This window comes from Mobula hypostoma, chromosome 28 (genome assembly GCF_963921235.1).
Source record: "Mobula hypostoma chromosome 28, sMobHyp1.1, whole genome shotgun sequence".
In the NCBI taxonomy this organism is placed as follows: domain Eukaryota; kingdom Metazoa; phylum Chordata; class Chondrichthyes; order Myliobatiformes; family Myliobatidae; genus Mobula; species Mobula hypostoma.
This window is the reverse complement of record NC_086124.1, coordinates 15899709-15924832: the sequence shown is the minus strand read 5'-3', so window position 1 is coordinate 15924832 and position 25124 is coordinate 15899709. Positions and strand designations below refer to the sequence as shown.

Genomic DNA, 25124 nt, shown 5'->3' with positions numbered 1-25124 from the left:
AAGGGGACTAATATCCTGACAGGAAGGTTTGTTAATGCTGCATGGTGGGGTTTAAACTAGAGTTGCAGGGGGATGGGAACCAGAGTGCCAGAAGAGTTATTGGAAAGATTGCGGAGACAGATGTTGGGAAGACCTCAGAAGAAGTGAGGAATCAAAAGGTTGAGCATGGTGTGACTGGTGTCCTGAGCTGTGTATATTTCAATACAAGGAATATCGTAGGAATAGCAGACGAGTTCAGGGCATGGATCAACACCTGGAATTTTGATATTGTAGCTTGGTAGCAAGACAGGCTGGACTCGCAGCTCAATATTCCAGGGTTCTGTTGTTTTAGATGTGAAGGAGTGAGAGGGATTAAAGGAAGAGGGGTGATGTAACTAGTCAGGAAAAATATCATGGCAGTGCTCCCTCGGGACAGACTGGAGAACTCTTCTAGTGAGGTATTAGTCATAGTAGTCATCGTTGTAGTCATACTTTATTGATCCCAGGGGAAATTGATTTTCATTACAGTTGCACCATAAATAATAAATAGTAATAAAACCATAAATAGTTAAATAGTAATATGTAAATTATGCCAGTAAATAAGTCCAGGACCAGCCTATTGGCTCAGGCTGTCTGACCCTCCAAGGGAAGAGTTGTAAAGTTTGATGGCCACAGGCAGGAATGACTTCCTATGACGCTCTGTGTTGCATTTCAGTGGAATGAGTCTCTGGCTGAATGTACTCCTGTGGCCAACCAGTACATTACGTAGTACATGGGAGACATTGTCCAAGATGGCATGCAACTTGGACAGCATCCTCTTTTCACACACCAACGTCAGAGAGTCCAGTTCCATCCCCACAACATCACTGGCCCTACGAATGAGTTTGTTGATTCTGTTGGTTTCTGCTACCCTCAGCCTGCTGGAACTGAGAAATAAGAAAGGTACAGCCACATTAATGGGGCTATATTACAGACCACACAACAGTTCGAGGGATGTAGAAGAACAAGTTTGTAGAGAGACCACAGACTGTTGTAAGAAACATAACTTTGTTATAGCAGGTGATTTTAACTTTCTACATATTGATTGAGAATCCCCTACTGTAAAAGAATTAAATGGGATAGAATTTGTCAAGTGTGTTCAGAGTAGTTTCATTCATTAGTATGCAGAAGTCCCAGTGGCAGAGTGTGCAGTACTACATCTGATATTAGGGAATGAGACAGGGCAGGTGACAGAAGTTTGTGTAGGGGAACACCTTGCATCCAGTGACCACAATACCATTAGTTCCAAAGTAAATATGCAAGAAGATAGGTCTGGTCTGTGGTTGAGATTCTAAATAGGAGAAAGGCCAATTTTGATGGTATCACAAATGCTCTGGCAAGTTTGGATTGGGACAGGCTGTTTACTGGCGAATACGCACTTAGAAAGTGGGAGAACTTAAAAAGTGAAATTTTGAGACTACAAAACTTGTATGTGCCTGTCAGAATAAGAAGCAAAGATAACAGGTGTAGAGATCTTGGTTTTCAAGCGATATTGAGAAAAAAAAAGTAGGTGCATAGATATTGGCAGGTTGGAACAAATGAGGTGCTTAAGGAGTATAAGAAATTCAAGTGGAGAACACTTCAAAAAGAACCAGGAGGACATGTAGAAGACTTGAAGTTGCTCTGGTAGAGAAGGTGAAGGATATTTTCTTGGGGATTTTAGAGATATGTTAAGAGCAAAATGACTACAAGGGACAAAATTGGTCCTCTAGAAGATCATAATGGTAATCCATGTGTGACGCCAAAACAGATGGGGGGAGACCTTAAATAAATATTTTGTATCTGCATTTACTCAGGAGACGGCCAGAGTCTATTGAAGTGAGTGAAAGTGACATCAACTTCATGGACCCGGTACAGATTAGGTTTACAGATGTCAAATCAAGGTTGATAAATCACTAGTGTGACCCTTCAGACCCTTTGGCAGGCAAGTGCAGAATTGCCAGGGCCCCAGCAGAGATATTTAAATCATCCTTAGTGACGGCGGGGATACCAGAGGAATGGAGGATAGCCAATGATGGCCAATTTTTAAGAAAGGTTCTAAACATAAACCAGGAAATTAAAGGCCAGTGAGTCTGACATCACTTGTGGGAAGTTATTTTAAGGGACCAGATATACAAGAAGTTTGATAGACATAGACCAATTAAGGATAGTCAGCATGGCTTCATGTGTGTAGGTCATGGTTTTTCGAGGAGGTTCTCAGAAAAGTAGATGAAGGCAAGGCACTGGCTGTTGGATACATGGACTTTAGAAAGGTTGACAACGTCCCGCGTGGAAGTTTGGTCAAGAAGGTTCAGTCACTCAGCATTCAAGATGAGGTAGCAAATTTGATTAGACATTGACTTTGTGCGAGAAGCCAAAGAGTGGTCACGGAGGGTTGCCTCTCTGACTGGAGGTCTGTGAGTACTGGTGTGCTGCAGGGACTGGTGCAGGGTCCATTGTTGTCTTTCATCTATATCAATGATCTGGTTGATAATGTGGTTAACCGGATCTGCAAATCTGCAGATGAAACCAAGATTGGGGATGTAGTGGACAGCAAGGGAGGCTATGCTGGCCTGCAAAGGGATCTGCATCTGTTGGAAAAGTGGGCTGAAAATGGCAGATGGAATTTCATGCAGAGTAATGCAAGGTGTTGCACTTCAGTAGGACCAACAAGGGTAGGTGTTACACTGTGAATAATAGGGCACTGAGGAGTGTAGTCTGGGAAGACAGGTCTATAATTCATTGAAAGTGGTGTCACAGGTCGATAGGGTCATAAAGAAAGCTTTTGGCACATTGGTCTTCATGAATCAATTGTACTGAGTACAGGAGATGGGATATTATATTAAAGGTGAATAAGACATTGGTGAGGCTTAATTTGGAGTATTGTGTGGAGTTTTGGTCACTTAACTACAGGAAAGGTGTAAATAAGGTTGAACGAGTATAGAGGAAATTTAGAAGGATGTTGCCGGGTCTGGACGACCCGAGTAAGAAAGAAATACTGAATAGGTTAGGACTTTATTCCTTATAATGTAGAAGACTACTAGATTTGATAGAGGTATACAAAATCATGAGGGATATAGACAGGTTAAACGCAAGTAGGCTTTTTCCACTGAGGTTGTGTGCAACTACAATCAGTGGTCGTGGGTTAAGGGTGTAAAGTGAAAAGTTTAAGGGGAACATGAGGGAAAAACATTTTTACTCAGAGGGTCGTAGGAATGTGGAATGAGCTGCCAGCACAAGCAGTGAATTTCCATGTTTAAGAGAAGTTTGAATAGCTACATGAAGGGTAAGGGTTAGGAGGGCTACAGTCCCAGTGCACTTTGATGGGAGTAGGCAGTTTAAAGGTTTTCGGCATGGAGAAGATGGGCCGAATGCCCTATTTCTATGCTGTATTTCTTTATGACCAACATGCCTAAAGTGCAAATCTTTGCATTAACCAAATGAGCGAAAGACAAAGGTGGTAATTTAGTTGAAGTCAAACAACAGGAATTCTGCAGATGCTGGAAATTCAAGCAACACACATCAAAGTTGCTGGTGAACGCAGCAGGCCAGGCAGCATCTGTAGGAAGAGGTGCAGTCGACGTTTCAGGCCGAGACCCTTCGTGAAGTTGTGTTTTTGTGTGTTGCTCTGGATTTTCAGTATCTGCAGAATCTTGTGTTTTAAATTCAATCAATGTGTATTGCTTGGCGCTCAGAAACAAATGGAAATAAGGTTTAAAAGTGCAGGCGTGACTTCAAGTGGGCAATCCTGCTTGTGACGCTGCCAGAACGCCACTGCTGGTGCTCCACCCAGGGCAGCATCTACTTTTTAAAGCAACACCCACAAAATGCTGGAGGAACTCAGTAGGCCAGACTGCATCTATGGGAAAGAGTAAACAGTCAATGTTTCGGGCCGAGACCCTTCACCAGGACCCACGTCTGCAGATTTTCTCATATTCGACGTACTTCTCAAGCTCCGCCCTGGGAAACTAATAGTCCCCCTGTATACTGCCACTGTGGGAACTCCATAGAATTACATCAAACCGTCTCTGGAAACAGTGACACTATCTGAATTCTGTGGAATTACAGCCTACATCGGACAATTCTCTGAGACAGCGACACCATGTGAAATCCAAAGAACTGCAGGATAGACATAACAGGGACTCGTACCGTGGCCACCAGTGACTCAAGTAAGGATGACAGTGAAGACAATATGTCAACAGTGATGTTGCAACTTGATTTTGATTTGTATATTGATGAATCTAATTAAATTGGCAAGGTACAAGGAAGAGGAATTCAAGCAACATACATCAAAGTTGCTGGTGAACGCAGCAGGCCAAGCAGCATCTATAGGAAGAGGCGCAGTCGATGTTTCAGGCCGAGACCCTTCGTCAGGACTAACTGAAGGAAGAGTGAGTAAGGGATTTGAAAGCTGGAGGGGGAGGGGGAGATGCAAAATGATAGGAGAAGACAGGAGGGGGAGGGATAGAGCCGAGAGCTGGACAGGTGATAGGCAAAAGGGGATACGAGAGGATCATGGGACAGGAGGTCCGGGAAGAAAGACAAGGGGGGGGGGTGACCCAGAGGATGGGCAAGAGGTATATTCAGAGGGACAGAGGGAGAAAAAGGAGAGTGAGAGAAAGAATGTGTGCATAAAAATGAGTAACAGATGGGGTACGAGGGGGAGGTGGGGCCTTAGCGGAAGTTAGAGAAGTCAATGTTCATGCCATCAGGTTGGAGGCTACCCAGACGGAATATAAGGTGTTGTTCCTCCAACCTGAGTGTGGCTTCATCTTTACAGTAGAGGAGGCCGTGGATAGACATGTCAGAATGGGAATGGGATGTGGAATTAAAATGTGTGGCCACTGGGAGATCCTGTTTTCTCTGGCGGACAGAGCGTAGATGTTCAGCAAAGCGGTCTCCCAGTCTGCGTCGGGTCTCACCAATATATAAAAGGCCACATCGGGAGCACCGGACGCAGTATATCACCCCAGTCGACTCACAGGTGAAGTGATGCCTCACCTGGAAGGACTGTTTGGGGCCCTGAATGGTGGTAAGGGAGGAAGTGTAAGGGCATGTGTAGCACTTGCTCCGCTTACACGGATAAGTGCCAGGAGGGAGATCAGTGGGGAGGGATGGGGGGGACGAATGGACAAGGGAGTTGTGTAGGGAGCGATCCCTGCGGAATGCAGATAGAGGGGGGGAGGGAAAGATGTGCTTAGTGGTGGGATCCCGTTGGAGGTGGCGGAAGTTATGGAGAATAATATGTTGGACCCGGAGGCTGGTGGGGTGGTAGGTGAGGACCAGGGGAACCCTATTCCTAGTGGGGTGGTGGGAGGATGGAGTGAGAGCAGATGTACGTGAAATGGGGGAGATGCGTTTAAGAGCAGAGTTGATAGTGGAGGAAGGGAAGCCCCTTTCTTTAAAAAATGAAGACATCTCCCTCGTCCTAGAATGAAAAGCCTCATCCTGAGAGCAGATGCGGCGGAGATGGAGGAATTGCGAGAAGGGGATGACGTTTTTGCAAGAGACAGGGTGAGAAGAGGAATAGTCCAGATAGCTGTGAGAGTCAGTAGGCTTATAGTAGACATCAGTGGATAAGCTGTCTCCAGAGACAGAGACAGAAAGATCTAGAAAGGGGAGGGAGGAATTCATGCAGTGGTTAGGGAAGGTTCTTTACAGCAGTATGTTACAGAACCCACCCAGGAACAGGCTATTTCATATGTAGTTCTGTGTAATGAAGTCAGAATAATAAGAAAGATTGTGGTGAAGGATCCCCGAGGAAAAAATGATCACAACTTCGGAGAATTCCAGACACAATTTAAGAACAAATACCTGCGTCCAAACCGATATCCTCCACCTAAATAAGGGCAGCTACACGGGTATGACGGTGGAGTTGCCTGGGGTGAATAAGGTAAGTAGACTCAGGGACAGATCAGTAGATGAGCAGTGCAGTCGTTTAAAGAGCTGGTTGATAATGCTCAGAAGACATTGACTCCAATTAGCCAGAGGGATCCAATTAGACAGAAAGGTGAACCATCTGTGGTCAATGAAAATCATCAAGGTAAATATAGAATCAAAGAGTACATAAAGAGGTAAGGGCTGGTAGTAGGCCACAGTATAGAGAATATTTCAAGAAGCAGTGAGAAGAGACAAAAAAAATAAATTAACCAAGAAAAGCAGATAAGTTAACTCAATAATTTGATCAGTGTTCATGGTACGGACACAGCAAACTTGCCATAGATATCTCGGAAGTGACGTGTCAACACTAGGCAATAATCACTATTTCAAGGGAAAATCTAAAACAAACATCGCAATGTCCAAATGACCTGCAACCTAGGGTTTGGAGAGAAAGTGGAGACATTATTTGAAGATTGTCAAAATTCATTGTGCTTCAGGAAGGTCCCAGTGGGTTGGAAAACCTGAAATGTGACTCCACTTGAGAGTGGAAGACAAAGAGTAGGTAACTGAAGTCCTGTTAACTTCTCATCTGTTACTGGCAATGTACTGGAATATGTGATCGATGAAGAAATAGCAAGTCATTTAGAATAGTTTAATGTCATCAACCCGAGTTAATGGTTCAAATGATCGAGCCGACCAAGGTTCCCATGTGAGCCTGACCCACCCCCAGGCTCATATTGCTCAAATCCTTTTCATTTCATCTACCTGTCGAAATACCTTTTTAGCATCATTAGTATACATGCCTCAACCAGTTCCACTCGCAGATTATTCCACACATTGTCCACCCTCTGTGTAGAAAAATTGCCCTTCAGGTTCCAGTTAAATCTCTCCCTTCTCATGTTAAACCAATGCCCGCCAATTCTTGATTCCCCAACCCTGGCAAAAAGACCATGTTTTCTGACCCTATCTAGGCCCCTCATAATATTATGCACCTCTATAATATCACCACACATTCTCTGATACTCCCATGAAAATTGTCCAAAGCTGCTGAAACTCTCTCTGTAAATGTCGTTCAAGATCCAGCAATATCCGCAAATCCCGTCTGCGCTCTTTCCAGCTTAATGGTCCCTGTCTTCCAGCAGGGTAACCCGAACTTAACGGCATATTCCAAAGCACAAACAAGAGAAAATCTGCAGATGCTAGAAATTCAAGCAACACACACAAAATGCTGGAGGAACGCAGCAGGCAAGTCCAGCTGAAGGGTCTCAGCCCGAAACGTTGACTGTTCTCTTTTCCATAGATGCTGCCTGGCCTGCTGAGTTCCTCCAGCATTTTGCATGTGTTACCATATTCCAAATACTTATATTACCATATTTCAAACACAAGGGCACTTATGTGAGAATGCTGTTTCTGATTTCAGTTCGGTATTCAACATTATTGTTCCTCAGACTTGGTGAATAAACTCTTAATCTTAGGTTTAAATATACCACTATGCATTTAGGTGTTGGACTACCTAACCACAGACCTCAGATCATCAGAACGCACAACTGCCCTCGTCTCCCATCATCCTCAACACATGTGACCCCCCTCCCACCCCCAGGCTGTGTGCTGAGCCCATTGCTGTACACTCTGCTCACAAGACTGCATGGCCAAACACACAAGGTATCACATTGTCAAGATTGCTGATGACACGACAGAGGAGGGGCTCATTACCAACTATGATGAGACAGTCTACAGGGAGGAGGTGGAAGAGCTGAAGGCCTGCTACCAGGCAAATAACTTGTTCCTCAATGTCAATAAGACAAAGGAGATGGTTAGCGACTTCAGAAGTCACACCACTCACACTGTTTCTTACATCGGCCGCAGAATAGTAGAAACTGCAAGCAGTTTCAAACTCCTGGGAGTGCACATCTTGCCCAAACTCTCATGGTCAAAGAACACATCCGACACAATCAGGAAAGCTCGCCAACAACTCTACCTTCTGAGGAGGCTGAAAAAAGTTGGACTATGCACACCAATGCTCGCGACTTTCTACAGATGTGTATTAGAGAGCATCCTAACCTGCATAATAGGTAAACTGCACTGCGGCAGACAGGAAAGCACTGCAATGGGTATTCAAACCTGCTCAAAATATCACCTGTACCAGTCTACCCAGCCTCAAGTACATATATACAGAAAGGTGCCAGAAAAAGACCAGCAATATCATGAAGGATACCAGTCACTCTGCTCATGGACTTTTTGTCTCACTTCCATCAGGGATGAGGCTACCTAGCAAATATGCCACAATCACCAGGCTCACAAACAGTTACTTTCCCGAAGCAGTAAGACTGATCAACACATCCACCCACTAGCCCACCCTTGCTCACCCCGACTACCACCACTATTTTATCATTTCCTGTCATCTACTTATGTACAGACACTCCTGTGTCTAGCACCACTTTATGGACATACAATCAATCTGTGTTTATAAACTATTTGTGTATTTATATTTGATTTTTTTCATTATTGCATTTTTTGCTGCATCGGATCTGGAGTAACAATGATTTTGTTTTCCCCAACGCTTGTGTACTGGAAATGATATTAAACAAGCTTGAATCTTGAAATGTGGCCACAGTAACATGTTGCACAACCGTAACATTACATCCCAACTTTATACTCGGCATCCTGACCAATGACAGCCAGCATTCCAAAGACCTCCTTCACCACCCTGTCCTCCTGCGACCTGGTTTGAGAACCAGTCAGCTGGTTTGGTGAAAGGTTCGTCCGGTACGTTTGTCAAATGTGCCAGAGATCTTCAAGACTTTACAGGGGAAGCTGAAGAAGTCGTGTGTTTGGATTTTCAAGATGCTACGAAAAAGGTTGGTGCACAAGACCAGAGCGCATCGTGCTGAGGTAAGTGTGTTAATATGGAATGAAGACTGGTTATCACATAGAAGACAGAAGATGTAAACAGAATAAACAGTCCTTTTTCAGGCAGGGAGGATGGGAAGTGTCCGAGGTCTCTACAATCGGATACAAAGTGGGTGAAAACTTGCTGAATGGAGCTTTATGTGGTAAAGTGTGATGGCACATACAGTGGTAGGAGGAATCGACATGCAGGCTATTATTTATGTAAAAGGAAATTGTGAATGAGGGAATTAGAGAGGGATCCAGGTGTTGTCCTGCACAACAAAACAGCAGACTGGAGCTGTGTGATGTTTGGAAAGTGAACGGTGCATTGACATTCATTGCTGGCTGGTTGGTACAGACAAATACTGAAGTGAGTGAGCAGTTTTAAACTCCTGGGAGTGCACATCACACACAACCTCTCATGGTCCCAGTGCACATCTCCACAGACAGCAAAGCTCACCAATTCCTCTACTTTCTGAGGAGGCCCAGGAGTACTGATCTATGCACATCAATACTCAGAACCTTCAACAGGCGTGCAGTAGAGAGCATCCTAACATGCTGTATCATTGTGTGGTGCAGATACTGCACTGCAATGCACAGGAGAACTGGACAATGGGAAGTGAAAACTACCCAACACATCACCGGTACCATTCTACCCATCATCAAGGACATACTGTATATATACAGAAAGGTGACAGATAAAGGCCAGCAATATCATGAATAATCTACCCACACTGCTTATAGACTGTTTGTCCCAATCCCATCCGGAAAATGCTACGCAGCATCCACACCAGGACCACTAGACTCAAAAACAGTTACATCCCCCAAGCCATGAGGCTGATCAACACCTTCACCCCTTAACCCACACACTACCACGACATACACATCACCAAGCGTCACTTTATGAACAGAGCACAGTCAATGTATAATACAGTTACATTGTCTTACAGTTACTTCTACATTTATAGATTTTTTAATTGTGTTCTTGATGTTGATTGTGTTTTTTTTTAATGCTGCATCAGATCTGGAGTAACAATCATTTCGTTCTACTTTACAGTCATGTACGGAATAATGACAATGAACAGGCTAGAATCTTGAATCACTGTTACAGTGATGGATGTTGGCCAGTTAAAGCAGGCCAGGACATACACAGTGAATGGCAGAGTCCTGGGGAGTGTGAATGAACTGAGACCTTTGGACACAGGTACATAATTGGCAACACAGGTAGATAACGTCGAGAAGAAGGTGCATGGCATGCTTACCTTCATCGGTAAAGGCACTGAGAGGAGTTCGGACACATCACATTACAGTTGTACAAATCATTCGTTGGGCCACATCCAGAGCACCCTGTGCAGTTCTGGTCACCACACTACAGGAAGGATGTGATTAAGCTGGAAAGGTGCAGAAAAGATTCACAGGAAAGTTGGTTGGACTGGATGGATTGAGTTGCAAGGAAAGATTCGATGGGCTGGGACCGTTTTACCCGGAGTGAAGGAGGCTAAGGGGAGACCTGACAGAAGTTTATAGAACTATGAGAGTGTGCATAAGGTAGAGAGTCAGAATCATTTTCCCAGGGTGGAGATGTCTAATACAAGGAAACATAACGTTCAGATGACAGGGTGAGAGTTTAAAGGTGGTGGCAGTGCAAGTAATAGTTTTGTTTTATTTACAGTCGTGGGGTCTGATGTGGGCTGCTATGTAGAGTGGTGGAAGTAGATATGATAAGAGGCTTTTAGACAGGAAATGAAAGGATATGAATGACATGCAGGCAGAAGAGATTCAGTTGCATTTGGCATTGTGTTCAGCACAGTCATCGTGGGAAGCAGGACCTGTTCCTGAGCTGTACTGTTCTGTGTTCTTGGTGATCAACAGAGACAGAAAACTCTTCAGCCAGGGGCACACACAAGTGTATCTGTGGCAATGAGTAGGGTACTCGAGAGAGTTGGAGAACAGATAGACCAAGGAGGACAAGTAAATAGTTTTCTGAAAGTGGAGACAGGGTGGTGAGGAAGACATTTGGCGCATGGCCTTTATCAGTTGTGGCTTGGAGTTCAGAAGTTTGGACTTCATGTTGTCACTATACAAGTTAGTGGTGAGACCACAATATATTTTGTGTGGATCTACTCACCCATTTATAGGAAGAATGTCATTAAGCTGGAAAGGGGCAAAAAGTTTAGGGGAGTCCAAAACTCTCCTAATGTAAGAGAAAAAGATTGATCATGGAGAGAGTGTGTGGAGAGTTTGAAAGGAGAAATTAGAAGGGCAAAGACAAATCACAAATTACCAGTGGAAGGAAAATTTAAGGGTATGCTCAACAAGTGTTAATAATATATGCATATTAACGAGTGCTTTAAGGTTACTCAGAACAATAGGTAACCAGGGAATGAGTGGGGCCTGTTGTGGAGCAAAGTGGCACCCTGTGTACGGGACCAGAGGAAGTGGACAGGGTCTGAAATGACTAGCTCCCTGCTATATTCACCAAGAGAAAGGTATTGCGTTTGGAGATTTCAATTGGTGCAGTGAAATTCCAGAGCAGGTGAAGATTAACAAAGGAGGCGATATTAAATGTCTTAGCAGGGTTAAAGGTGGATAAATCCCCAGTGCCTGATTAGATATATCTCAGGCTATTGTGGGTGACAACAGTGGAGACTTTGGGGTGCTGAATGGCCACACAGAATTTAATCTTGATAGTTGTGAGACAACACTTATCTTCAGTTAAATAAGGGTAGGACATTCCATAAATGGTGGGGTCTGAGGGAGTACTGAGAAATAGAGGGATCTTGATGTACGGATACAAAGATCCCTGAAGGTGGCAGAAACAGATAGATAGAGTGAAGAATGCCAGTCTTCATTAGCTGGGGTTCAGAACGGAAGTGTTGGAAGGACTTTTAAAAGATGAATCGGGCCACAGTATAGGAAGGATGTGATTGCACTGTAGAGGTGATTCACCATGATATCATGGGAGAGGAGGGATTGAGTTATACGTAGAGACTGCATAGGTTTGTCTTTTTTTCCCCTGGAGCTTAGGAGGATGAGGGGTAAAATTAAAGAGAGCATAAAATCATGAGGAGCATAAACAGTGTGAATGGACACAGACTTTCCCAAGCACAGAGGAATCTAAAACTTGAGGGCATAGATTTGAGAGTGGGGAAAGATTTAAAACAGGGGGACGAGGGACAACATTCTCTACATAAGCTCAATGCTCAGCTTTCCACATTCTGGGTAAAACAGACCCAGTATTTTCAGCCTCTCCTTTGAGCTCAGTCCCAGTCACATCAGTGTGAATTTTTCCTGCATCCCCTCCAAATGAATCATTTCCTTTCCATTGTTTGGCAACAATTCAACTCCAGTCTCATCAATATATTGTACACTTGTAATAATGCACCCCAACTCTTGTACTCAGTTCCCTGATGAAGCATTATGACACCGGACTTCTTCACCACCCGGTCAACACTATCATCATTTTGAATAAACCATGTACTCCAAGATCTGGCTGTTCTACAACACTCCCTGGGTTCTGCCACTTTCTGCCTAAGTCCCATCCTCGTTTAACTTGCAGAAGTGCAACATTTTGAATTTCTGAGTTAAATTCCATCTAGCTTATCCACATCCTGTTGTACCTTACTACCAGCTTTGCAACCATCAGTGAATTGATTTATCGACATTCACATCCAGATCATTAATGTACATGACAAAGAACAGGGGTACAGGCACCAATCCCTGTAGCACACCACTGGTCACAGGTCTCCAATCTGAAAAGGAAGCAGATGTGTAGATGCAGGAGGGCCACGGAGGGATGAGAGCAGATCTGTGAGAGTTTATCAGGATGGGGGGAGGTTACAGAGAGAGTGATGGGTGAGGACCAAGGAGGGATGTGAGCCCGAGGATGAGAATGGGAAACATGAGGCAGGGAGCCGGGGCAGTAAGGAACTGACAGATACTCATTGTCCCCGGGGCGGCAGGCAGGATGTGAAGAGGCTGATGCTCACAGTGGCGTCGAAATGCAGCAAGTACAGAATGACCCCACTTCACCTTCTGACCTTTTATGTTGGTTGGCAGTCCAACTTTAAGGTGCATTACTGTCACCAACTGGACTGGACTGCGGTGTAGAAAGTTATGGAAACAAAACTCCTACAACTTCTCTTTCAAATGAAAGCTAAATTACCACCAAAAGATAGATTCTAAGTAACGAAAGATGATATCGAGAATTAAAGTCACTCCCATAACTTAACAACATTTACATGAAAACTATGAACTCCAAAGATTGTAATGAAGTCTGCATTTGATTTCTTTCAACCTTATATGCTTCACACTGGAATAGAATGTTCAACTGTTTCATAATGATGACAGAACCTACACACCCCAGAGTGATGTTTTCCAACAAGATATGAGGAATAATTAAGCATAGAATGCCCAATTCTAAGTCAAAATAATCCCTTCCCTTCGTGTTTTACCCTCTTCCCCCATAGTATTATGTATTCTGTAAAGGTGTCTCCACTTATGCCCAATATCCCACAAGTCTTGACATAACTCCCTAATTCTTAATCCTACCAACCCCTTCTGATTTGATAAGTGGGAGTTTTATATCCACTGCTGAAAGTTTAACAGATTTCTCAGCTAAACTATCAACCCACTCATTCTCCTCAACACCTCTATATGTTGGGATCCATATGAAGCCAACATATATACCAATACTTTGTAGGCGAAACAATGTTTGATGAGCTTCCAACAGTAAATCTGACCTACTGCTAGAATGACCTGTTTTAAGACTCATCAAAACTGAAAAGGAAGCTGAACGAATTACAACTTTACACGGACAAATTTCCTCCACCCACTGTAAGCCGCAGATGATGGCAACCAGTTCAACGGTATATACCGATAAATGGTTAATAAGTTGTTTTTTGTTAACGCTACCTGGAATTCAGGTACAATAACAGCCACACAAACATTCCCAGTTAAATTATCTTCTGATCCTTTGGTAAAAATTGTTAACATATCATAATAATTTTTCTTAATATATTGATGAACCAACAGACTCTCGGGCATAACAGAATCCTTGGAATTTATTAAAACATGTAATCTAAAATCAACTAAAGTCACTGGAAAAAAGCAAGGTGGGGTTACCAAGAAAGCTACAGGACATACTGTGTAATCCAACAAACCCATATTCCTGGCGTGATAAGAACCCAACTACCCAAAACTAAAAGCACTTCTTCTGATGTTCCTAACAGTTTCCACTACATCTTAACAGGGTGATCATTCCACTGCCCAGACAAATTAATCCAGTGTGTTAATATCAACTTCAACCTCTGAAATTGTAAGGGCAATTGTTCCATTTCAACCTGTAAAGCCGGAACAGGGGGCTACCTTACTGCACCACAACACAATCTCAAACCCTTTGCTTGTATCACATCCAAACCTTCTTAAAGTTGACGATGACGTTTCTGTGATATCATACTGGAGGAACGTTGCATCATTTCTTAAAGCATGCATTTCTAAATGACAATAAACGAGGAGTGAATGTCCTCATAACCTAAAAGCTGACCAGAAGCCACACAGTCGTAAACAAGAAATCTAATTAAACAAAGATAAATTGCCAATAAATATTTTCGTGTAGTACCCCCAGAATATCCACATAGACACCTGAGAATATTAAATATTTACCAATTATTTTGCTGATATGATGCTTCTATATCCGATTATTATCCATCCACATGCCTGGAAATATTACCGCCGACACTTCTTCAAGTACCTGCTATATAATTTCCATTCAAGTGCTAGAATGACCTGTTTTAAGACTGATTCAAGGATTTCTATTAATTCTTCTTGTGAAACATAATTTGAGTTTTAGCTATTGAAAGCTTAAATCCCCATCCGCCTGCCCACTGGTTTTGTACTTGCCGCCCGGATCTGCCGGTCCGTTGCCGGGGAAACGACGTCAGTGAAGAGCCCACTCTGTGACGTCAACGCGCCAAGGGTCGGCAATCACAGGGTGTCACGTGACGGTGGGGTTACAGCCCGGCCAGAGGGAAAGCTGGAGCTGTCAATCAGAGGAACCGCTAGGAACTTTGTGAACATTATAAATAAATCACCGAACCCTTCATGAAAACAAAGAGCGTCACTAAAGAACATTTGTCATAGTCTATGCAAATTTATTATCAAACCATATGCTACCTTGAGATTAATTTTCTTGTGGGCACTTACAGGAAAATAAATGCAATAGAATTTATGAAATCTATAAATGGCACAGAATCAGAATCAGGTTTATTATCACGGCATGTGACGTGAAATTTGTTAACTTAGCAGCAGCAGTTCAATGCCATACATAATCTAGCAGAGAGAGAAAAAAATAATGATAATAAATAAAATAAGATAATAATAAATAAACAAATAAATCAAATTGACAACCAATATGCAAAAAAAGACAAATCGTGCAAATTATATAAACAAATAATACTGAGAACATAAGTTGTAGAGAACTTGAAAGCGAGTCTGTCGATTCTGGAATCAGTTCAGTGAAGTTATCTCTGCAGTTTCAAGAGCATGAATGGTGTAGGGTAACAACTCTTGCTGAACCTGGTGGTGTGGGACCTAAAGCTCCTGTATCTCCTTCCCAATGGCAGCAGTGAGAAGACAATATGGCATTGATGACAGATGTTCTTGAAGAGGTAGAACTCCTTGTAACAGTGCTCAATGATGAGGAGAGCTTTGCCTGACATGAACTGGGCTGTATCCACCACTTTTTGTCATCTTCTCTAGTCTTGGGCATTGGTGTTTCCAGACTAGGCCATCGTCCAACCAGTCAGGATACTGGCCACTGAGGATCCCTCAGTGGTACATATTGCAAGAACAAAGCACTCGATTAATTACAAGTTGCAAGATAAATACATGAATTGTAATATTATAATTTAAACAGTGGGATTATCACAACATGAATTTCATATAAGTAACAAATCACTGAACACAGGAGAGGCCTGACACTGCAGCCACCCAATCTCTTGTTTAAGGAAATAAGATCAAATAAACTGTGCTACAAATCTAACTAATTTATGATTTTGACAAGATTGAAAATGATCCAAGGTGCAACATTAACTGATCCATGTTGGAAATAAAAAGGTAGGCATATCGATCTTTTCTAAAACTTCAAAAACCTGCCTCTCTCTCAACCAAGTTTCAGTAATGGCTACAACATTGTAGTTTCATGCCCTAAGTGTTATAAGGTGGGCGTTGATGGCAGACCCAAATGGAAGACACAGACACTGAAGTACAAGGAACAGGACTAGGTGTGTCAAGAAAGCAAGGGAAGTGGGGAAGAAACGATGCTGGAAAAGACACAGGCCCTGAACAAGGCTAGGATACAGGGCCTGGGCTAGGACTAGACTAGGAAAGCAGCACCTGGACGAGGAACTCGGAACTTGGAACCTGGACAAGGACTCCGAGCCAGAGACTGGCCAGGGACCCAGAACCTGGGTGTTGACTCGAGCTCGGACTCCGGATCTAGGCGAGGACAAGACGTGGCAAGGCAACAGGACTGGACGTGGTGGCAGGACGCAGGACTTCTGGGCAGGATGAGGAAACGAAGCTCAGTCTTGGTCTTCGGAGACAGGAACGCGGAACAGAGAGCCTTGGTCTTGGGAGACAGGAACGCGGAACACAGAGCCAGGACCCCTCCTTGGGAACAGGACATACAGCCGGGACTCATACACGGAACACAGAGCTGGGACTCCTCCTTGGGAACAGGACGTAGGGCCAAGACTTATACACAGAATGCTGAACACGACAAGACAGTTCCCAGCACAAGGTAGCAGCAAACAGCCAGACCTACCTAGCGAAGGTGTGGACACAGAGACGGTTCCCAACACTATGTAGCAGCAAACAGCCAGACCTACCTAGTGAAGGAGTGGACACGGAGACAGTTCAAACTCGAGGTAGCAGCAAATGGCCAGACCTACTTAGCGAAGGCAGGGACACAAAGAGACAGTTCCAAACAATGAAAGACAGTTCCTTATCTAAACACAACAAGGCTCCTGTCTTGCTCCAGCAGTAGAACTTCACAGCAAGAATAGGCAAGGACGCAGGCAAGGCTTCAGGTGAAAGGTAGCAGGTGAGACTTTAGCCAAGAGCTACAGAAGGAGGGAAACAGTCCAGCTACTCAAGCTGAACCCAGCAACTATTTATGTATCAGCCCAAAATAAGAATCATGTGCCTCAATAGAGGCACCCCAACAGAACAAGGGAAAACCGGAAAACCTGGAATGAGGATCAATGGACCAGACCGTGAACTGGAACGCAGAGTTCACGGACCGGAACGTGACACTAAGTGCATCACCCTTAACTACAATACTTCTACTGTTAAAATACACAGTCTTCAACCTATCTGACCCATCATACCTGTTATTTTGATTTTGCCTTTCAATTCTTTCCCTAACATCGACCTTCTGTTCTGATCCTTCCCTTGCTGACCTGGTGCTTTGGTTCCCACTTCTGTACAAAACTCTCCCAAGTAGCATCAGCAAGCTATCTTGGAGGATAATCAGCATGTCATCTAAACCTTTGACTACTTATACAGATTCACAGTGGCTGGATGACAGCCTGGTCTGGTTGGATGATAGCCTGGTCTGGAAACACCAATGTCCTGGAATGGAGGTCTCTAAAAAGTGATGGATACAGCCAAGTTCATCCCAGGCAAAGCTCTCCCCATCATTGAAAACAGTTACAAGGAGTTCTGCCATAAGAAAGCAGCATCCATCATCAAGGACGTCCGTGATCTATGCCGTGTTCTCCTTTCGCTGCTGCCATCAGGAAGGAGATACAGGAGCCTCCTTCCAATCATGCTTTTGAAACACAGAAAACTTCAATGAAATGATTCCACAATATGCGGACTCACTTTCAAGTTCTCAACAACTCATGCTCTCAGTATTTTTTTTTATTATTTGCACGTTGGTTGTTTGTCAATCCGTGTCATTTCTAGATTTCATAATTCTATTGCATTTATTTTCCTGCACTTGCCTGCAAAGAAAGGATCTCAAGGTCGTATATGGTGACATATACATAGTTTGATAGTAAATTTACTTTGACAAATGTTTTTCAGCGACGCCCTTTGTTTTCATGAAGAGTTCAGTGAGCTATTTACGATTTTCATAAGGTTCCCAGCGGCTACTCTGATTGACAGCTCCCTCTTTCCTACCTCACGGGCTACTGCCTCACAGTCACGTGATAAGGCGGACTTTTCCTTACCGGGAGCGCGCTGACGTCATAGATGGTGATCCTTCACTGACGTCGTTTCCGTGGCAACGGTCCGGAGTGGGGATGAATTTGTCTCGAACAATGGAGACGCATTTGAGACACCGGGGCCTTCCTAGAACACAGTGAGTTTTGAAAAAAAATCAACTTATATCTCCACCTTCTCTCCAAGCATTTCCTGTAAAATTATCGAGTGCAGCTCGTTGGGACCTGGTGACGTTTTGCTTTTAGACCCACTACTCCCTTACTCCTTCCGAACGCAAACATGAGGAATTCTGCAGATGCTGGAAATTCAAGCCACACACATCAAAGTTGCTGGTGAACGCAGCAGGCCAGGCAGCATCTCTAGGAAGAGGTACAGTCGACGTTTCGGGCCGAGACCCTTCGTCAGGACAAACTGAAGGAAGAGCTAGTAAGAGATTTGAAAGTGGGAGGGGGAGGGGGAGATCCAAAATGAAAGGAGGAGACAGGAGGGGGAGGGATGGAGCCAAGAGCTGGACAGGTGGGTGGCAAAAGGGATATAAGACGATCATGGGACAGGAGGCCCAGGGAGAAAGAAAGGTGGGGGGAACCCAGAGGATGGGCAAGGGGTATAGTCAGAGGGACAGAGGGAGAAAAAGGAGAGTGAGAGAAAGAATGTGTGTATATAAATAAATAACGGATGGGGTACGAGGGGGGGGTGGGGCATTAGCGGAAGTTAGAGAAGTCAATGTTCATGCCATCAGGTTGGAGGCTACCCAGTCGGAATGTAAGGTGTTGTTCCTCCAACCTGAGTGTGGCTTCATCTTTACAGTAGAGGAGGCCATGGATAGACATGTCAGAATGGGAATGGGATGTGGAATTAAAATGTGTGGCCACTGGGTGATCCTGCTTTCTCTGGCAGGCAGAGCGTAGGTGTTCAGCAAAACGATCTCCCAGTCTGCGTTGGGTCTCGCCAATACATAGAAGGCCACATTGGGAGTTCCGATCGCTCTGCTCTCCACTCCCTCCGCACTAATCCTAACCTTAGTATAAAACCCGCTGATAAGGGGGGTGCTTTTGTAGTCTGGCCTACTGACCTCTACCTTGCCGACGCACAGCAACAACTCGCGGATACCTCCTCTTATTTACCCCTCGATCATGACCCCACTAAGGAGTACCAGGCCATTGTCTCCCACACCATCACCGACTTTATCCGCTCAAGGGATCTCCCATCCACTGCTACCAACCTTATAGTTCCCACACCCCGCACTTCCCGTTTCTACCTCCTACCCAAGATCCGCAAACCTGCCTGTCCTGGCAGACCTATTGTCTCAGCTTGCTCCTGCCCCACGGAACTCATTTCTGCATACCTCGACACCGTTTTATCTCCCCTTGTTCAATCCCTTCCTACCTATGTTCGTGACACTTCTCATGCTCTTAAACTTTTCGATGATTTTAAGTTCCCCGGCCCCCACCGCTTTATTTTTACCATGGATGTCTAGTCCCTATACTGTATACTTCCATTCCCCATCAGGAAGGTCTCAAAGCTCTCCGCTTCTTTTTGAATTGCAGACCTAACCAGTTCCCCTCTACCACCACTCTGCTCCGTCTAGCGGAATTAGTCCTTACTCTTAATAATTTCTCCTTTGGCTCCTCCCACTTCCTCCAAGCTAAAGGTGTAGCTATGGGCACCCGTATGGGTCCTAGCTATGCCTGCCTTTTTGTTGGCTTTGTGGAACAATCTATGTTCCGTGCCTATTCTGGTATCTGTCCCCCACTTTTCCTTTGCTACATCGATGACTGCATTGGCGCTGCTTCCTGCACGCATGCTGAGCTTGTTGACTTCATTAACTTTACCCCCAACTTTCACCCTGCCCTCAAGTTTACCTGGTCCATTTCCGACACCTCCCTCCAGTTTCTAGATCTTTCTGTCTCTGTCTCTGTAGTCAGCTTATCTACTGATGTCTACTATAAGCCTACTGACTCTCACAGCTATCTGGACTATTCCTCTTCTCACCCTGTCTCTTACAAAAATGTCATCCCCTTCTCGCAATTCCTCCATCTCCGCCGCATCTGCTTTCAGGATGAGGCTTTTCCTTCCAGGACGAGGGAGATGTCCTCCTTTTTTAAAGAAAGGAGCTTCCCTTTCTCCACCATAAACTCTGCTCTCAAACGCATCTCCACCATTTCACACACATCTGCTTTCACTCCATCCTCCCGCCATCTGACTAGGAATAAGGTTCTCCTTGTCCTCACCTATCACCCCACCAGCCTCCGGGTCCAACATATTATTCTCCGTAACTTCCACCACCTCCAACGGGATCCCACCACTAAACACATCTTTCCCTCCCCGCCCCATCTCTGCTTTCTGCAGGGATCGCTCCCTACGTGTCTCACTTGTCCATTCACGCCCCCCCCATCCCTCCCCACCGATCTCCCTCCTGGCACTTATCTTTGTAAGCAGGACAAGTGCTACACATGCCCTTACACTTCCTCCCTCACCACCATTCAGGGCCCCAAACAGTCCTTCCAGGTGAGGCGACACTTCACCTGTGAGTCGGCTGGGGTGACATACTGTGTCCGGTGCTCCCAATGTGGCCTTCAATATATTGGCGAGACACGACGCAGACTGGGAGATCGCTTCACTGAACACCTATGCTCGGTTCGCCAGAGAAAGCAAGATCTCCCAGTGGCCACACATTTTAATTCCACGTCCCATTCCTATTCTGATATGTCTATCCACGGCCTCCTCTACTGTAAAGATGAAGCTACACTCAGGTTGGAGAAACAACACCTTATATTCCGTCTGGGTAGCCTCCAACCTGATGGCATGAACATTGACTTCTCAAACTTCCGCTAATGCCCCACCTCCCCCTCGTACCCCATCCATTATTTATGTATATACACACATTCTTTCTCTCTCTCCTTTTTCTCCCTCTGTCCCTCTCACTATATCCCTTGCCCATCCTCTGGGTCCCCCCCCCCTTGTCTTTCTCCCTGGGCCTCCTGTCGTATGATCCTGTCATATCCCTTTTGCCAATGAACTGTCCAGCTCTTGGCTCCATCCCTCCCCCTCCCGTCTTCTCCTATCATTTTGGATCTCCCCCTCCCCCTCCCACTTTCAAATCTTTTACTAGCTCGTCTTTCAGTTAGTCCTGACGAAGGGTCTCAGCCCAAAACGTCGACTGTACCTTTTCCTGGAGATGCTGCCTGGCCTACTGCGTTCACCAGCAACTTTGATGTGTGTTGCTTGAATTTCCAGCATCATCAGAATTCCTCGTGTTTCTACTTATTTTTCTCTCTCGTGATGGTGACTATTGCAGTGTTGAAATGTCAACCAAATATTATTTTTGGGATGTTTGTCATGTTTCTGATATGAACACTATTGACAGTACGGAATTTAATTTATTGCAATTTCCCTGTTAGTTTTAGCTTTTGAGTCTCTCGCCGCTGGTTCCTGATGGATTCTCAGTCTGCTGGTCTACCTCTAGCCCTTGTCACCCTCTGTGCTTTAGTTTTTGATTTAATATTTCCCTTGACCTTGTTTGTCGACCACAGATGTTCAACTTTCTCCTGGATCCCTCTGTCTAATTGCAGCCAATGTCTGCTTCATCTGTTACTTCATCTACTGATCTGATCCCTGAGCCTATTTACCACACCCACTCCAGACATCAACACCCTCACATCTGTGAAATTGGCCTTATTTAGGTTGACGACATTGCTTCTGGACATGTGTTCACCATCAAAGGAGGTACACAAAAATGATTTGAGTATTGAATGGCTTGTCATATGAAGGGCGTTTGATGACTCTTGCCCTGTATTCACTGGAATTTAAAAGAATGAGGGGTGACCCCATTGTAACCAATCAAATGGTGAAAGGCCTTGATAGACTGGATGTGGAGAGGATGTTTCCTATGGTGGAATTCTTTGCCACAGGCAGCTGTGGTGGCTAAGTCTTTATTTTTATTTAAGGCAAAGGTTTCTCGATTCTTGATGGAGCAGGGCATGAAGCAATATGGGGAGAAGGCAGGAGATTGAGACTGAGGAAAATTGGATCAGCCATGATGAAATGGCAGAGCAGACTCGATGAGTCAAGTGGCCTAATTCTCCTCCGATATCTTACGGTCTTATGGTCTAAACTGTGTCACGTTGGGGTGGCGGGGGGGTACTGGTGGAATTTTCCGCCAATGATCCTTCACAGATGATTTGTTATTTAATCTCAACTCATTGTGCAGGCTACAACTAAAGAGACCTGTTCCTGGTTAGGTTCTGTAACAGACTGCTATAAGAAAGAGTCCCTGACCACTCCACAAATTCCTCTTCCACTCTACCTTGCAGCCCAATTAGTTTTACCCCATAAAGAGGTAACACCTAAGGGTGCAGAGGCTCTGGCTGTTCATTGTCCTGATATAACTCCTCACCACGACATGATGAACAAGGCCACCCTCCTCCTTTCCCCGTCCCAATCCGCGTGGAACATTGTAAGGTAGTTGAGGCCATCACCCCTACTGTGACAGAGTCCACTGACAATAGCTCACCAGAGTCCTCTGTCCTGAGTCAGTCTATCATGGTACTCAGGTGAAGCCATCTTTGTGGAGGATCCGTTCTCTTCCAGGGTTGAGGTCCTTGGAGCTTCTGTAGCTGTGGGCTTTTACAAGATGAGGTTACTAGCCCCTTGTCCAATGCTCCTTTTGCAACTGGGCTGAGGACCGTCCATGGCATAGCTGTGGAACACTGAATATGCTGAAATACTGAGTTCTCAGTCCCAGACAGCCTGTCACCATGTCCCTGCAATAGCTGTAAGATCAAACACATTTGTCACAATACAATACAATGCCTGCATTCATTCACCCTATCGATACCCCTCATAAATTTGTATATTCCGTCAAATCTCCCCTCATTCTCCTACACTCTAAAGTCCTAACCTGTTCAACCTTTCCCTATAACTCAGGTCCTCACATCCTTGCAACATCCTTGCACTTTTTCTCTGTACTCTTTCAATCTTATTGATATCTTTCCTGTAGATAGGTGATTAGAACGGCTAATTTAGCCTCACCAATGTCTTACAAACTTCAACATAACATCCCAACTCCTGCACTCAACCATTTAATTTATAAAGACCAATCTACCAGAAGCTCTCCTTACAACCCTCTTTACCTGTGGTGCCACTTTAAAGGAATTATGCATCTGTATTCCCAGATCACTCTGTTCCGTCACACTCCTCAGTGCTATACCATTCACTGTGTAAGTCCTACCCTGGTCCGTCCTCCCGAAGTACAACACTTCACACTTGACTGCATTCAATTCTGTCTGCTGTTACAAAGATGGAAAGTACTCATTTATAATCTCACCCACATCCTCTGGCTTCATACAGAAATTCCATCATTTATCCTTGAGAGGTATACGTTCTCTAGAGAAACAATCTTCTTTTAAACATATGTATAAAATACTATTAGAATTTTTCTTAATCTTCCTTATGATATTTCACATTCCCTTCTTGAGCTCTTGGAATACAGAACAGACATAGAGGAGTACAGGCCATTCAGCCTCTGATATTGAAGCAACACACACAAAGTGCTGGAGGAACTCAGCAGGCCAGGCAGTATCTATGAAAAAAAGTAAACAGTCAACGTTTCAGGCTGAGGCCCTTTGGCAGGACTGGAGAAAGAAAAGATGAGGAGTCGATTTAAAAGGTGGGAGGCATGGAAAGAGAAACACAAGCTGATCGGTGAAAACTGAACGGGGAAGGATAAAGTAAAGAACGGGGAAGTTGATTGGTGAAAGAGATGCTGGGCTGGAGAGGGGGGATCTGATAGAAGAGGACAGAAGGCCATGGAAGAAAGAAAAGGCGGGAGGAGCACCAGAGAGGTGACGGGCAGGTAAGGAGATAAAGTGACAGAGGGAAAAGGGGATGGGGGATGGTGAAGGGGAGGTGGCATTACTGGAAGTTCAAGAAATCGATGTTCATGCCATCAGGTTGGAGGCTACCCAGATGGAATATAAGGCGTTGTTCCTTCAACCTGAGTGTGGCCTTATCACAACAGTTGAGGAGGCCATGGATTGATATATCTGAATGGGAAGCGGAATTAAAATGGGTAGCCACCGGGAGATCCTGCCTCTTCTGGCGGATGCAGCATAGGTGCTTGGCGTAACTGTTGCTCAATCTATGTCGGGTCTCATCGATATACAGGAGGTCACACTGGGAGCGCTGGACACAGTCTATGACCCCCACAGACTCACAGGTGAAGTGTCCCCTCACGTGTAAGTACTGTTTAGGGCCCTGAGTAGCAGTGAGGGTGGAGGTGTAGCACTTTTTTTGCTTGCAAGGATAAGTGCCAGGAGGGATATCAGTGGGCTGGAATGAATGGACAAGGAAGGTCAGTGAAACCCTTCCTCACTGCTCCCCGCCGTGATCTCGGCGGTCCTCCGACACTTCATTGACTGTACTCTTTTTTCATAGGTGCTGCCTGGCCTGCTAAGTTCCTCCAACATTTTGTGTGTGTTCCTTGGATTTCCAGTATCTGCAGATTTTCTCTTGTTTTGTGATTGGCCCCTGATATTGTGCTAACTTTGATGCCAGTTTGTATGACATGCTCTCCTGTCTATCATCTATATCTATATTCCCATGTCCACAGTTAAGCCAAGCTTGCTCCTTCCATTCCTACCTGATCCATATCAGACTCTGTTCTTTGATAGTCCTTTACTCCGTCAACAATCTCCCAATCCTCAGTTCAAAAGTTCAAGGTAAACTTATTATCAAAGTATGAATGTCATCATATACTCAGCTGCAGTTTTCTTGCAGACATTCCTAATAGAACAAAGAAATACAATAGAAGCAATGAAGAACTACACACAAACAAAGATTGACAGAGAGCCCATGTGCAAAAGAAACTCTGCAAATCAATCAATCTGGTTATCAGATTTGTAGAGACCTTCAAAGTGAGTCTGTAAGTGTATAGAATCACTTACAGAAACAGATATAAGTAAATAGATGATGTGAGTAATATTTTTCCAGGTGTGGGGAATCTAAAACTGGAGGGCAGAGATTTAAGTAGAGAGGGAACATGGGGGAAACATTTTTACACAGAAGGTGGTGGGTAGCTGGAACCAGCTGCAAGAGGAAGTGGTAGAAGTGGGTACAATTACAATATTTAA

The 25124-nt window shown here is 44.6% G+C and overlaps 1 protein-coding gene and 1 pseudogene across 1 annotated transcript in view; one reads left to right on the top strand and one right to left on the bottom strand.

Annotated features, from left to right (window-relative positions):
- The window catches only part of LOC134338864 (histone H2A type 1-like), a 597857-nt pseudogene that overhangs the window by 293092 nt on the left and 279641 nt on the right, over positions 1 to 25124 (bottom strand).
- Positions 1 to 25124, top strand: part of LOC134339082 (histone H2A type 1-like) — a 318239-nt gene that overhangs the window by 283604 nt on the left and 9511 nt on the right. The window lies entirely within an intron of this gene.